Below are 16,594 nucleotides of genomic sequence, written 5' to 3'. Positions count from 1 at the left end.
AATCGAATGAACAGTCCACCGAAAAATGAATTATAAGGCATACGGAGTCTAATTTTAATAAGAGGACAGCGGGTCTGTTATTATAGATGAAACAATGAAAATTCTATGAATGGGTATTGCACACCACTTATGTTGGAATTTGATTGAAAATGGACTAGTAGCTCGTTATTAATGATGGACTTCATAAATAGCGTTGCAGCCGATTTCAGATGTAACAATAGGGGATCGTGCGAACGATTTTTATTTTCAAACTTTAGTTTCAAACTTAAAACATGTGTATTTTCAATCAATCTTGTCGGTTGTGGGGTAGAAATGCTACTTTACTAGCAAATTATTACAGAACAAGGTGGTTTCACATCACCTTTCTTGTCCAACAGTATTCTATGTCTGTACATATGTGTTCACGGGGTTAGTCTACCTGTTCTGATGGGCGAAAAATCTTTCATTCACGTATGATAATAAACTACTATAGAGGCTTCTAAGACATATAATTAGCTTTTTTTTAAACACCAAATGTCTTAAATCCTTGTTTTTATTCTAACAAACAATCTCAACAGTGGAAATGCAGATCACGTTCTTCCCATGTTTGCTACTTTCATGCCTAGAATATAAGGAAACAATCAAATCCTATTGGATACGGCACCTTTCCGTTTGGCAACATACCAGCTAGACTATTTCAACGTTATTATAACCGTGGTAGCACAAGAATGTAAGATCATTGTACGACTATTCAAGGATTTATTGAATAGTCGCACGGAGTAAAGGGTGTTAGATTACCATAAGCTTCAAAAAGAGCGAATACCGTATTACATTATGGTATTCGCTCATTTTTTGTAGTTGCAATTTTCTTACAAATTTTAGATATGTAAGAAAATTGCAACTACAAAAAATAAAGGCAAAAAATAAATATAGAAGAGAAAAGATGACAGTGCGCGTCAAAACTAAGAATTAAAATTGTGATAAATATATTATAAGAGACGAAACGAAAGGTTTGATGGAAGAAGCGAGAAAGAAAAGTGATAACGTACAAATGGTTAGCTTATTACCAAGCTACGAAAGTAATTAGCTAAGAAGGAGGGCTATGATAGCAAATGATTCAATGCGTAGGCTATGTAGAAAAAATGAGTGTGATGTTTTGGACGTGTGGAGTGAGATTGGTTATGAGATAACCTGGACTTGAATAGATTTGGCATCAGGTGCCTAGAGGAACTATCTATTAGAATGAGACATAATACAGATGAGGATGTGTAGGAAAATTAAGTTAAGGGGATAATAATTTATGTCGCCGGAAAAAAAAAAATAGCTTTTGGCTCTTTATCGATGTGTAGGTAAGTTCAGATGGGGTGCGTGGACGTAATAGGGATACGAACGTCGATGAGCATGGTTACAAATCTTCTCAAGGATGCACCACTTTAGTTTCTGGAATTCTGAAGTGTGTCTGAAGACAGAAAACGCGAAAGGAGGTATCTTATGTCTATACACAAATGCCAGACACATTAAAAACAAGTTGGTTGAGTGTGTGGTTTTGATCAATAATTTGCGTCCTAAAATTGTCAGCGGTGAAACCTGGCTCCCAGAGTCAGATGTAGTAAATGGAATCGAGTATAAAGGGTATATTATTTTTAGGAATGAGAAAAGATAGAAAAGGTTGGGAGTACGACTAATGATATGGAATGACATAATTCAAGTTAGGATAGAAATTCATGAAAACTCAATAATGATAATAGTGTCACGTTTGGCAGCACGTTTGAGGGTGTGAAGAGAAATCCAGCAGAATGAAATATATGGTGGGGTTTGCTACAGACCTGGCTGTTCATTTGCTGTCAGTGAAGAATTCATCGACATATATTACCCTGAGTATAACAGACAGTTAAATATTATGGATGATAAACTATCCGAATGTTGTTTGGACAGCAGAGAAATCTCGTGATAAGAAAGAAGAAAATTTATTGAGCCGTTACGAGTTAATTTTCTCATTAAACATGAGAAAGAATCAAATCGTGGCCAGATTGTTCGATTTGATCATTGTGACAGATATTGTCTCCGATAAGGATGCGATTGCGAAGATGACAGCGATCAATACCCCACTGGAAAGTAGACGACTAGATGATATTCCATTCAGAACAGGTTGCCTGTTGAACTACAAATCTGGAAATTGTGACAAACTAAGGCGAATATCGTCATATTTGTTACAATCGAGAGAAGAGCAAAAGTTTCATATGAAAAATTGGAAATACAACTAAGCGGACAGCTGCAATGTTGAAAATAACATTGGGATGCAAAGATATGGAAGTCATTTTATCTTTTTACAAGGCCTTGATATGGCTCACCTGAAATACCATCCACAGATTTGGTCTCCTTGGTTCCGAAAGGATTAATCTGAGGAAAGGCTGCAAAGAAGAGTTAAAAGGATGATATTGGGATTATGGAAGGCAGATTATAAAGACAGGTTGAGAAAGTGTAGACTGCAGACACTGGGAGACGGAGAAATAGCAGTGATACAATAGAGATCTATAGTCACTTGCGAGGGTGTTACAGGATATCGGTTGATTACATTTTTCATTATATGGTTAGCGGGAAGGGGATACGGGCGCACACGTAGAAGTACCCGTAATAAATTAGACGGTATTAGAGATTATTTGTTCGTAATTGTGAATTTATTTCATTCCCTACATAATCCGGAAACTCTGCTCTAGAGTCCAAAATGAAACTTTCTTGAAGCCACTTCATGTTTCCAGCAAGCAGACTGGTGGTCTCACAGTAGACAATGCAACTCATCTCCCACCTAAAAATATTCATTCACAAACATTACCATACCTGCAGCAAGATTCGAATCCTCAAGACTTTTTTTTACCAAAGTAAGTTTGCAAACTATTAGCATTAGGGGGAGAGAAGGAAATGTGGCCAAGGAACAAACTTGCACCTATGATTTTTTTTAATTTTTTTTATTTTATTAAAATTGCAGTGAGTGACATCTTGGTCAAATCTAAGCGCATTCTTTAAACAATTCTAATATTAGAAAACGGAAAAATAGGTCCGGCTGTCGGTAATCTGATGTCAATTTTTAAAGAGAGCGATGCTGTTGGCTCTCAGATTATTGGCATTCTCTCTCTCTCTCTAGAGAACGAAGTTATTGATGCAGACTAAAACGTCTGATATTATACTGAGTTCATGCACAGTACTACTAGTTTCTGTTACATGGAAGGAAATAAAAGACCTAAAATACACCACTTGAAAGATATGTGCCGTTTGTAAAGAAACCAATCCAATCTTTCAAAAAAAAAAAAGTAAAAAAATTCTTTGTTATGCTACGTTCATCGCATTTCCATCGGTTTGATTTCAAGCATGGGAAATCATAAAAGGATGCAGTGAGAATGGAAATGCTTCCTTAAACTTAAAAGATTGAAACACGTGAAAAAAAAAAGGCTGAATGAATACGGAACAAATACACTCGGAAAGTTTTTAATGTGTGGAACAGAACAAATAGAGAGAGAGAGGGAGGGGTGGGGTATGTTGCTAAATTCAATTTCTTTAAATGATTTATGAATAAATATTAAAATGCCAATGTCGATATTACATATACGTGAAAGGAGACTGAGACAGCAAATTTATAAATGAAATATCAAGCGCACTTTCTAGGTTTATTTATTATTTATTTTTTTTTTAATCGAAATTCAATTAACAACTCTCAGAAGGAATTCTGATAGACATACAATTTTACTCGGAAAATTTTGCTCTTTCTCCCTCAAAAGGTATGACAAACTGCAGGTAAGCACAAAGGTGACAGCAAATTTATTATTAAAGTTTTTATTTACACGTATTTATTAAGCTAAAATTTTATTTCTCAAGAAAAGAAAAGAAAATTATATATAATTTAATTTATATTTAATTATACCATAGAGAAAGATAGACAATATATTTCAATATATTATTATTATTACTACTACTTTTTAATTTAATATTCGACCAGTAGATCTAATTTCACTTTGTGTAGAGAAATTCTATGACCTATTACATTACGAATTACTGCAATAAACATAATACCACAAAAAAATGTGTTCTTGGCTTGAATTTTTTTTTCCAAGGGCAAAGTGCTGGAAAACCTGGATGGGAGGAACCCAACTCTACGCCACAAATCGGCGAACTCAGTGAAACATACAACATAACTTAATAATTAAAAGAAGAAAAAAAATTGGTGAGAGGAAGGACACTCACTACCATCTCCTATTGCCACTACGAAATGACAAATGCCATGTATTTAACTTAAAATTCTTTCCCCTCTACCACCTCGTTATATAGGTTAACTTGTTCTTAGCACACTTATTATTCTTTTTCTCACCTTTATTTCTCATGTTTTTTTTTAATTTTATTTTGTTTCAGTTCATAGATCGTTCCCATCTTGCCTGCTTAACTTTAATGTCGTTGTCTTAGCAGCCATTTGTTAGTTATAGTGTTGTTTTTATTTGCGATCATCATCATGATTATCAAGGATTTAGGCCTAGCGTCGCCTGTTCCGACCTTAGAAGTCATCGTTTAAGAGGACGTCCTGGTTTACCATCCATTTATGTTTATATATTTTTTAATTTTTTCTATTACTGATTCTTGGTTTAATTCTTTCATAATTTCCTCGTTTCTTTTGTGATCAAATAGAGTAAATTTTGCAGTTTTTCTCATAAACTTCATTTCTGCTGTTATTAATTTTTGTTTGTCTTTTTGTTTTATTGTCCAGATTTCACTTCCATACAATAACACTGGTAGGGCTAATGTATTGTATACTTTTAGTCTGGTTTGTTTTTGAACTAGGTTTGGTTTTAATATAGAGTTAATTACACCTGTTATTTTTAAATATTTTGCAATTTTTACATTTATATATTTTTTATTTTCATATGTGATCATACATCCTAGGTAGTTAAATGAATTCACCTGTTCTAAGACCTTCTTATCTTAGAACATGTGAATTCATTTATTTGCGATAAAATATTTAATTATTGTCTCGAATTCTGGGTCATTTGTCATATAGCATAGCCTACTGCATACATTCCTTTATAACTGCAGGTACGTTTGAAGGAGAACCTTTTACTTTCTGCATAATAACCGGCACCAAGACTCAACTGTTACCTATTAATCTCCAAAGAAATGCTAAATATATAAATCACCAAATGAAAAACTTTATATCCCGCTGGTATTATTTAGTCTGCGAAAGAATGTAACCTGAGAGAGAGAGAGAGGGATAAAGAGCGTACAAATGAATGAACTCATGAGATCATTTAAAAGAATATCATGGAGAACCAAGGATTCGCTTCCTGTCAATGTTAGAAGTGTCTGTCACTGCATCTTCACTATATTTAAATATCAGAACAGATTACTTTGGGGGGAGGGGGTAGAAGAAGAAGAAACACAGAGCGTATTGTCTCGAGACAATACGCTCTTCTGTGTCTCCGGACTACCATTGTGAAATCAACGATAGTCAGTAAAAGCTAATAATAGGCTTCGGACATAAGTCTATAACAATGTTGGTGGTTCAATAAATACCAAAGGGAAAAGATTGAAAGCGAACAGGAAATAAGACAAAAAAAAAAGATCCAAAGAACTGTATAGAGGGAAAGTTGAGTTTGACTGTCGCGGAAATAACGGAATGCGACTGGAGTTATCCTTTGGGAGCCTTTCTCATGAACCGGCGTCTTTGTATCTGAAGAAAGAAGGAAAACTACTGGATAAACATAAAAGTTAGGAGAAGATTCTTGAAAGGGCTCAGACTACCGTTAAAAGCTTCCCAAAATAATATCTGCTCACGACAGACTTGGGGTACACGACCTTATCAAGTAATAGTTTTCTTATCGAATTTCTGGAAGAATAAAATAATAATAAATAAAGCGTATACGGAAATGTGATAGTTGTTTATTATTTCAGTTATTTTACTGCGATAAAGAGAGGCCGTCTCTGGAGATATAAACACAATAATATCATTTCCCTATATTTTTCATCCATTTTTTTTCAGAAGTAAAATAAGTTACTTTCCTTTAGGCTTTTAACGTCACAAACCCATTATCGAAGTAAAAGACGATAGTTCTCTATAGAAAACGCAATGTGTAATTAGACTATAACACCAGAATGTCGTGTAAGACATGCTTTGTACGATTCTGTTTTAATTGATTGCATCCACCAAATGCCTTCCAGAAAGTAATGCATTCCATCTTCTTTCTGAAAGAGGATCTATTGTTCTCTATCATAGCTAAAGGGAGAGGATATAACAGAATTGAAGAAACAGAAATTAAACAGAATAAAATAAAAAAATAAACAGAAATTTTGTTGGATATGCAGATGATGCAGTATTATTAGAAATGAAAGGAAATTACCTCCAAACGCAATTATTCAAATTTCAACAGTCATGCAGCAGTATTAATGTGGAAATATCAACAGAAACATCGAAAACAACGGTAACTGCAAAGGAACAAACAATATGTAAATTAAATCAACTAGAACAATACGGGAACAAATGATGAAATTTAAATACCAATGAATGACTGTTAACAGTGAAAATATAACAGAGTGAAGAAAAAGAACAATCCCTGAAGGCTAATAAAACAACAGGATGTTCATATTCAACTACATGAAATAAATAAAGATCTAAAAAAGTAGAATAAAATAAATCAATATCCAAGCCAACGCCAACTTATACATATCAAATAACAATAAATACATAAAAAAATGCAGGTGAAATGAGAACATTAAGAAATTTAAAAGAAAATTTGAGAAAGTAACAAGAAGAACGTCACTTACAACCAATTAACGAAAAGGTAAAAAATGATATCAGAATGGAATAAACATATTAGCAGAATGGGCCCAAAAAAACGCATCATGGTGTAACACCATGATTCATCTGTTGGTCAATGAAATGTATTTTCCACTGAAAAGCATTCACAGTCATACTATCCACTAAACAAACCAGACAGCAGTCGACTATTTCTCATTGTAACAAATTCGTTCACTATATATAACAAACCAAAGCATTCAATTAAATCCCCTTAGGCAGAATGCTATTCTAAAGGAAATTCAGTATAAGAATTTATCATCTGCCATAATAAACAATCCATTTAGTTCCTAAGATTATTATAACGAGAGTCACATATATAAATCCAAGCAATGTATTTGTTGGCTGTTTTTTAGTGTAATGTTTGTTAAGCACATCCGCGCACAATCACCCAAATACAGATGCCCAGACAACTAATCAATTTATGCATTACTAATAGCTAAATTTATACTCTTACAGGAGATGAGCACATTATGTCAGTTAATGAATCCATATAGTTATCGATTTATTAAGACTCGATGCATTAACAAGTTAATTCATCGAGTCGTATGACATAGTCCGGCATACATTTATGTTTTTAAGGTGATGAGTATCAAACAATCCTCTATTAGGACTTAATTAGTTAATTAGGACTCTAATGCAATACTAAAATAAATAAATAATAATAAAAATAAAACACAACCACTTGATAAAAGGAAACCCTATTATGATTCTTATGTTTAATGATTTTCGTTAAGTTGAAAAATTGAGAGAAAACTGTTATTTACAGAAAGTAATCTCAAAATCCCCAGATCTTAGTCTTCGAAGTCATTACACGAGTTAACATTTTGCTAGTCGTGAGAGAAGGATAACGTCCCTTCCCGTTGTGCCGGCCCGGTTGACAGATTGATTAGCATACCCGCTCTCCAGCCAACAAGACGCGGGTTCGAATAAAGCTGGGAGTGGAAGTTTGTGATCGTTTTATCTTGTGTACTGTTATACCTTTGATATGGTGCAGTATGATCTTTGCTATTCTTGCACCATTAAAACCATAACTCGTCATCATTTTCCGTTGTCAATTAAAAGCCTTATCATGTCTAGACGTAACACACGCTACGGGAGGAAAAAAAATTATGGAAAACAGAAGAACATAAATCAGAGGTTGTCAATTATCCACAATAGTTTTTGCTTTGGTAAGGGCATTGGGACCATAAAAGCCAAGGCAAACGTTGTGCTCCATGACAGAAATACTGATGTCCTTTGCTACACACTAAGCCAATGGTAAGTTAAAACGGTTATCTGTTAGGGACATTTAACTGCCTAAGTTCTATTTCAGCGTCCGATTCTTGTAGATAAGATTAAACGGAAGTAATTTTACATGTCAATATATCTTAGAAAAATTTAAATGGGTCATTTAAGTGCTGGTTTTCTTGAAGGCAGGGTTTATATTTTAGGAGAAGGGGCTGTAATTTTGCTGAACGTATTAATACTAAAAAAACTGAGAGTTGACCAGATCATTTTTCTGAAGAATACTGAAGTGAAACCATGACCTCGTTTGCAAAAAAAAAAAACAAAAAAAAAACATATTAATATTGACGTGATGACACCAGCTTCCTATAGTATCAATAATAAACTGAGAATACACATCGTTTTACTATAGCACTATATTAACTTAACCATTTTATTAAAAATGTTAATTATCCTTTGGCCAGTCTCGACCACCGTGCAGTTAATTAGCATTGACATTTCCAGTCCATTACTCCGTAATCAGCGATTGGGTCTGTACCTTTTTGGCATGTTTTACCTGGCTACATGGATTTTTTTTTTCCGGACTAAAGTCGTTTTACATGTCCTTGTGCCGAGCACATTTTAACCGCACGGCAACTCCGTAAAAGTTCATTCTAACATCCTTATCCCATCGGATAGGATACGAGGTGTCGAAGATCGCGTTAAACTGGGCACGGAGCTAGACGATGAGATGATTTTCATCCCTTTTTTTCGCACGATTTGTTCGAACTTAAACCTGTTCGTGTTTGCTTCAGTTGACGGGAATGAATAATGGCTCGCACCGTAGTATTAATGGCCTACTCCGCTCCACAGCAAATCTCTCCAGACAGTATGATTGCCTGTAGTGAATCGGTAGCGACTGTTGGGGCGCAGCATAAACCTTAATAACGTTCTCCTTTTTTTTATGTGTTTACGTAGCGTTGGGGATAGGGGGGAGGAGAAGGAAATTAGCGTCTGTTTACAAGGAACCATTTTATCACAGGAGAGATGTTACACAAGAGGTAATTAAATGCTTATTACCAGCCTTAATAATGGGCGAGTTTTGTGATAATTGTCCATCTTTTGCTGTTCTAATGATATGTGGGCAGAGAGGTTTCACTGGTTACGATGTATTTCGTGATCTTCTTCCCCATTTTCTTTCCTTCTCTCTTTCCCCTACATAAAATGCAAATATTTACATTTACGGATACTTGTCCTAAAAATATACACACACAATAACGAAACAGTCCTTAAACGGCATTATTATTATTATTATTATTATTATTATTGCAAAACAAATTAAATGTGACGCGTGTTTCCATGAGGTCCAAAGACTTATCGTGAGAGGTCCGCAGCATAGTTCGCAATATACCCTTCTTACCACTCACAATCCAACCAGAATTTCACCATCATAGAATTTTTAAATGGTTATGGATTCATCTGGAGTGGAGGAAAAAAGAATGTTTTTTTTAATAACTCTTGGACCATATATTAAAAAAAATGAGATGTGAAGTAACTATTCTTCTTTCTAGGAATGGGAGCATCTGGCACTAACACGTGCGTGTGTGTGTGTGTGTGAGTGAGAGAGAGAGAAAGAAATAAAGACCTGTATTCTATTTTGTAGAATGGGTATGATATAGTACAATACCCGAGTACAATGGGAAAAAGTCAATTTTTTTCAGATCATTTTAAGTAAGATTTTGTATTCTTATCAAGTGTCTCATATAATTAAGTAATAATTATAATTACTAATTAGTGATGATATGAATCACTTATACTTTCGGACATTCCATAAGAAAGACATGATGCTGAAATGTTTAAGTTACTGACTGCTAATTGCAATTCTGAAAAGCAACAAGTCTTAATTATAAGATCTTGATATCATCTAGCCAATTATTAATATAGAGTCTGAATTTAGTAGAGAACGGCTAGCAAAAGAGACCCTGTAATTCCCTAGTTATCGACAATAACCCCTTTTGTTGAAAAGCCTAGATTTGAGCCTTGCATTACACAAAACAACCTTCATAATGAATCACCTTCCTTTCAAAAGGAAAGTGATTCATTCAATCTCATATTGAAGTTTTTACTTACATAAAATCGGTATTTTCGTTCCCCAAAACAGGCAAACCGACCACTGAATTAGTGAATGGATACAACTTCCTTCCTTTGCCAAACAAGAACAACAAAAGTGATGGCAAAATGAAATACATTCCAAGTGTCGTACGAGTCATAATCTTAATATTATCACATCATAATATTACAATTATCTATCCCACATAATATTATTACGATTAAAGTAATTTGGTCATAGACTAAATCTGTTTCTTCAGCATTATACAGACTTGTTGATACGTATTTGTTTTATGGATATGCTTAGTGTTTACGCTTGATTCTTCTTGCTTAAAATCTACTTCGCACTGGCAAATTTTTTCTATCTATTGTTAACAACCCAGATTCTAGCCCACTTGCTATGTATTTCCAATGAAGGACCAGGCATAGTGAAAACGTGTACTGTATAATGATCTAGCATTCTACGCTTGTGTCGAAAATCCCTTTCTCACCCTAAATTCCTGTTTAATTTTTTTTTATATTCTTCAAGAAGTCACTGTTACCGGTAACACAAATTTTCATACGAATTCTGGTGTCTCCAAGACATGACGCTGTCCTCCTTGTTCATCCGGGCGACGACCGAGCTGAGACAGAATTGCATAAGGTTCCCTCTGTGTCTATCTAGTGGCTAGTAAAGGCAAGTGGTTCCATCTTCTCTAATGTCTTTGCTTGCAAGATTATCTAAACAAAGGAAAATCCTTCATATCTAATCCTGCTTCTACCAGGAGTATATACTCCCGATGTGGTATATAATTTACTGATGATATATAATTTGAAATCTATTAGTATATCTCGTTAGTATACTAATATACCAATGATCTTAACAGCTCATTGTGCACGAAAGTTATAATTTTTTCAGTTAAGTCTAACAAGGAAGACAAGAGAGGAACGTGGCGCCATAACAAGGATAGAGTGAGTGGAATATGTACTCCAGGGATAAAATATTAAAAGAAAGATATGTACATCTCCAGATGACAACAGATTTGAAAAATTTGCTACTGGTGGGTGTCTTATCGAAGAGTATAAAGACATTTAAACATGAATTCAGGTTGAAAAAAAAACAGATTTACGACAGAAATGTGGAATGTTAGATCACTATAGAGTACCAAAACAGCCAACTTAAGATATTGCAACAGAAACGTGTTCTCACTATGATCAAGATAATCAAAATCTGGAAAACTAACAGCAGACGAAGAAAATGTTTTTCTCTGCTACGGTACTCCTAAAGGAGGAAAAGAGGGGAGGGGGTGCTAACAAAAGAAGCATATGCGAAGCATTTTTCAGACTATTCCTGTGACAGTAGAACCGTAATAAAAATTAAAAGGTAAACTAATTATATCCATGTTATATATAACATCACACACACACATATATATATATATATATATATATATATATATATATACACACACACACACACACACACTATATTATTCCATATACATACCACACAAGAAATCTCGTATAATGATCATGAAATGGATCTATCTATTCTATGACCAGTTATCACATTTACAAAACAACCAAGAAAAGCTTTGCAACAGTGCAATGAAAAAACTGGAACGGGCATATGAATAAATGTTCACCCTCTTGTCGAACCTTTTCTTTTGCACTACGAGTACGAATTGATAATTTGCTTCACAAAATTATTTCACCATAAAGAAAGCACTATTTTCAGCAAAAAAAAATGTCATGAAAATGATCCTGGATACCCAGAAGGAAAAACCCAGAACATAACTGATACATAATTATAAACTCTAAATATAAAATTCGAGGAAAAATCCCTAATAACTAGATCCTCTAAAGGTATTGATATTGGATGTGACCATAATTTATTCATACGAACGTTTCTGCTGAAATCAGCTCTTAGATCTGCATGGACAACAAGAAGACAGAAGTTTAATCGCATCTCCGTGTTTATGCTTTGAAATAGAAGTTAAATCAGCACTACTTTTCAGTTCGCCATGGAGAGAGGAGAAAGGTGGTGTAAGGATGTAACCCATCACCAGTATTATTTAAGTGCTTCTTCAAATTATATCATAAACGAATAACTGGAGAATTGTGACATTAGAGTGACAGCAGGAGGCAGTTATAAAATTTTCTGATGGTATACTCATCCTTGCGGAGAACAAATTAGACTTTTAGGAAATCACCACAAAGTTAAATCGTACATTTAAAAAAAAAAAAACATGTGGCTTAATTATAAGCATCCCCAAATATAAGACGAGGACTAACAGCTCTGCTTCCGAAGAAATGCTGTAGTAGAAATACGGTAATAAATACTACTTGATGGGAATTATATAGAAGAATGCAAGTTCAAATAACTAGGAAATATTTTTGGATGATAGATCAAAACAGGTATCAGAACAAAATCGCAAATGTAATAATATTGCTCTCATAAAAATTAAAAAACCACTATAACAGACAACAAAATTACACGTATAAAATAAACTGCTTCTTATTGACATACTGTATTTGTTAATGCAATACTCCGGTATCGAACTAAAACTAGGATCATTTTAAAAGAAGATGAAAAGAGATTGCTTGCATTTTATCATTATCACGGGCTACTCCAGGGAGTCCTTAGACTCATCGAGGGAGGCCCTAAACATCATGTTCACACAACTGTTCAACATTCTCACAGTATCTATCATACCTTGCCTTGAACTCGCTCACTGTCATAGCACCCACAACAGACTCTGGCAGCTTACTCCACTCATTTACCGCTCTAAAAGTAAAGAACCCAGCTCTAACACCCCTGCTAACCACGCTCTTTCCCAGCTTCCATGGGTGTCCCCTAGTTGTCCCACCACCAGTTCTGATCTCAAAAATATCCTCTGAATTAATCCTATAGAATCCTTTTAGCAATTTGAATGTCTCAATCATATCTCCCCTTTTCCGCCTATCAACTAGTTTCTGCAACCCACAAATCTTCAACCTGTTCTCATATGGTTCATTCCATAGACCTGCTATCATCTTAGTCACTCGCCTCTGGATCCTCTCCACCTCCTCCCCATCAAGAAGGAACCGAGGTGACCAAATCTGGGCACAGTAGTCGAGATGAGGTCTTATCAGGGCTCGGTACAGAGGCACAATAACTTGCTTGTCTCTGCTCGTCAAGGTATTTTTCAACAACCAAATGAGTTGATGAGCTGATTTAGCTACTTTCGCAATGTGCCCCCTAAACTTCATCTCCCTATCCACCAACACTCCCAAGTCCCTGGCCTCATCAATTTCTTGGAGTACAGTTCCACCAATGTGGTATACTGCTGCTAATCTTTTAACTCCGAAATGCATAACCTTACATTTTGTCACATTAAATTGACATCCATTCTCCTTAGTCCAGAACTCCAATCTATCTAAGTCATCTTGCAAGACTTTGACATCTTCTGCATTCACCATCGCCCTACCCAACTTTGCATCATCAGCGAACAAATGAACTCTCCCACTTAGACCCTTCCCTATATCGTTAATATAGGGAAGGGTCCTATATTAACCCTGTGGCACACCACCAGTCACAGGCCGTCTTTTGGACTCTACTCCTGAATAAACTACTCTTTGATATCTCTCCATCAACCACCCAGCTATCCATCTCACCAACCCTATATCCATTCCCATATGTTGTAGTTTACGGATTAGAATTCCATGTGGTATCCTGTCAAACGCCTTTGCCAGGTCCAGCAGTATCACTGTAAACCCATTTCCCTTATCCAGTTCAGCCGTCACCTTGTTATAAAACTTGAGCAAGTTACTGAGGCATGATCTACCCTTCACAAAGCCATGCTGTCCTCTGTACAGTATCTCATTTTCATCAATCCATTCCTGTATTTTTCCCTTGACTACTTTCTCCAAGACCTTGACAACGACTCCTGATATGCTGATCGGTCGGTAATTTGCAACCATAGTCTTGGATCCTCCTTTATGCAGTGAAACTATTTTCCCCTCTTTCCACGCCTTCGGGACCAAGCCAGACCCGAGACTCAGATTAAACAACATGGTCAAGGGCACTGATAATTCCTTAGCCGCTTCATGCAAGACCCGTGCCGGTATACCATCCAGTCCCACAGATGTATTCACATTAAGGTTCTGTAATTTGAAACAAAGTGTTACAGATGTTTTTTAAAATACAATACACTGATCATATCACACATTTATAACTGAGACAAGGAATAGCCTTTTTTTCGCTTTTTTCAAGAGATAAATCATAACTAAAATTCATAATACACTTATCTGGCATCATCATAGCTGAATATCTAATGTCATACTAGTTCAGTTCCTTGAGGTACTTATTCCAGGGACTCAAATAAGAGGAAAACAGAATAAACTAAAACAAAATCTACGAATGCTTCATTTACAGAAATGAAAGCAAAGTCAGGAACTATATGAAGGATTTTGTACGGACTATCTCCAGTTACCTGTCCCAAAGGTTCTATTGTAGAGCATGGAAAGTAGAAAGAGATAGATGTGGATAGTTTGTTAAATTAAATTACTATTGCATAATATATACAGTAGGTGTATGTAACCAGTAAACAAGTTAATTAAAAATATCCTGCATAGCGACTTCCAGACTGCACAAGTAAATAAAATTATTATACTTATTACGAACGCACCATTGGTCCAATAGATATATCATTTAATCATATTACCAGTAAAGACGTTATTTATATAATTTTATATTTATATGTAAAGTGCTATTTATCCTTATAAAAGGAAATGACTTTAAAAGAGTTTGGAGTTAATTTTTTAAGAAAAAGTTTAAAGTATAATAGCTTATAATTATTACAAAATCCCTCCAATTCTGTGAACAGCAAAATAAACATAACCGTAACTTGTTAAGGTTTGTGAGGATTAACAGGAAACAGGATAAAGTAGCAAAGTTTGCCACTTTATCATTTGCTTTTTCTTTATCTTGTTACTGATAGTGTTAAGGTTGGCCTTAAGCATTGTTAAGTGTATATCGACCTCCTCATCAGCCGTAGCATCAATATCTAATGCGATCTTCGTGTGCTTTTTTTTTTTTTTTAGAAAAACGGTTTTCTTTTATTAACCTTGAAACCGAATGTCTCAAGGTTTTATTGACTTCCGCTGCCGGGTGGAAGGATGAAATTGTCCTTTTCTGCTCTGAGGAAGAGAAAAAAGAAGAATTGGAGAATGTACACGACAAAGAGATATTTCTTCTGGCAGTTTGGTAGTAAAAGATGATGATGGGTCTTTATAGTGGAGAATATCAAACTGCGAAAACGTAGAAAAGACCGCAGAAATGGTGATGGGGAGTATTAAGGTCAACATTTGTCAGAATCACTTGTGAAGGGCTGATAGCAAAGGGCATTTTCCTTCTTCGTTTGTAGACTGACTGTTAATCGTCAGTTCAGTCATCTCCGATACCCCATAACCTGTCTTTCTTCTGCAATAACTCAACGAGAACTCTAAAAACAAATTGCGTTGAAACAATTAAGTTCTCTTTAACCTCTGGTCACCAAATAGAGATTATGTATATCTGAAAGAGCTAAAATTCCAGTACATATTCTTAAAACTAGAATTCCAGTACATTTTCACTTCCAAGAATGAATTATCAATCTTGGAGGTGAAATTAATGTTCCTGGAGAGAGAGAGAATGAAACAAATCCACATCCACGGCGCAAACTTCTAACGAAATTGAATACTTGCAACTTAATTTTTTTTTTTTACTTCATGCCGCAACCAAATGTATGTTGAGTCTTTTCCATAACATCTAAATCTAAAGATTTAATCGCTCCCAAGTTGTTCTATTTTAAAACAATCCTTCTCTGGTAGTTAATATAACTAAGTTCATCATTTTGGGCGATTCTCTTCCATGACGACATGGTTGCAGGAATTAATTGGCTTATATATTTATCTCCCGAAAATCTGTTAATGGATTGTATAATCAATTCAAATATTAACAAAATACTTATTACTTTACCTTTCTGATGCTTTTACAGAATACGTAGCTGAGCATATTTTTCTGACCTGAAAGAAAAGATAAAACAGTCAGATAAAAAAAAAATATTACACATTATCGAATGTTGATTATTTGATGATCTTATATAAAGTTAAAATTTATTTATAGTAAAAAAATCATTTATTTATAGTAAAAAATTACCTGTATAAATTAATAATGATTTAAACAGGTAATGTTTACTGTATACCTAAAATATACAGTAAACTACGAAAATTCAAGTTACTTGACTTTTCTACTGGACTAACACATTAATATTACCAAAACACACGCCGGAAGTAAAGCAATCACGCCAATGCCAGCATTTTGTGACACAACTGCTTCGCCAGAATACTTCAATTCCATTTTGTTTCTCGTCAAATATTTGGTCTCTTGATTACGAAATTATTTCGCAAATGATTGTTCTGCTGTAATGCTACTCTGGTACCATTTCAAAATACAGTATTACGAAT

The 16,594-nt window shown here is 34.8% G+C and overlaps 1 long non-coding RNA gene across 6 annotated transcripts in view; it reads right to left on the bottom strand.

The window, feature by feature from the left end:
- The window catches only part of LOC150094407 (uncharacterized), an 849,964-nt gene that overhangs the window by 386,482 nt on the left and 446,888 nt on the right, over positions 1-16,594 (bottom strand). For all 6 annotated transcript variants that reach the window (XR_016550250.1, XR_016550249.1, XR_016550254.1 and 3 more), the window contains exon 9: positions 16,107-16,153. This is a non-coding gene — a long non-coding RNA (uncharacterized LOC150094407). The remainder of the gene's footprint in view (positions 1-16,106; positions 16,154-16,594) is intronic.

Source organism: Typopeltis vanoorti, chromosome 22, assembly GCF_054136105.1.
Source record: "Typopeltis vanoorti isolate ZY-2024b chromosome 22, IOZ_Tvanoo_1.0, whole genome shotgun sequence".
Classification (NCBI taxonomy): domain Eukaryota; kingdom Metazoa; phylum Arthropoda; class Arachnida; order Uropygi; family Thelyphonidae; genus Typopeltis; species Typopeltis vanoorti.
This window is presented reverse-complemented; position numbering and strand designations above follow the sequence as displayed.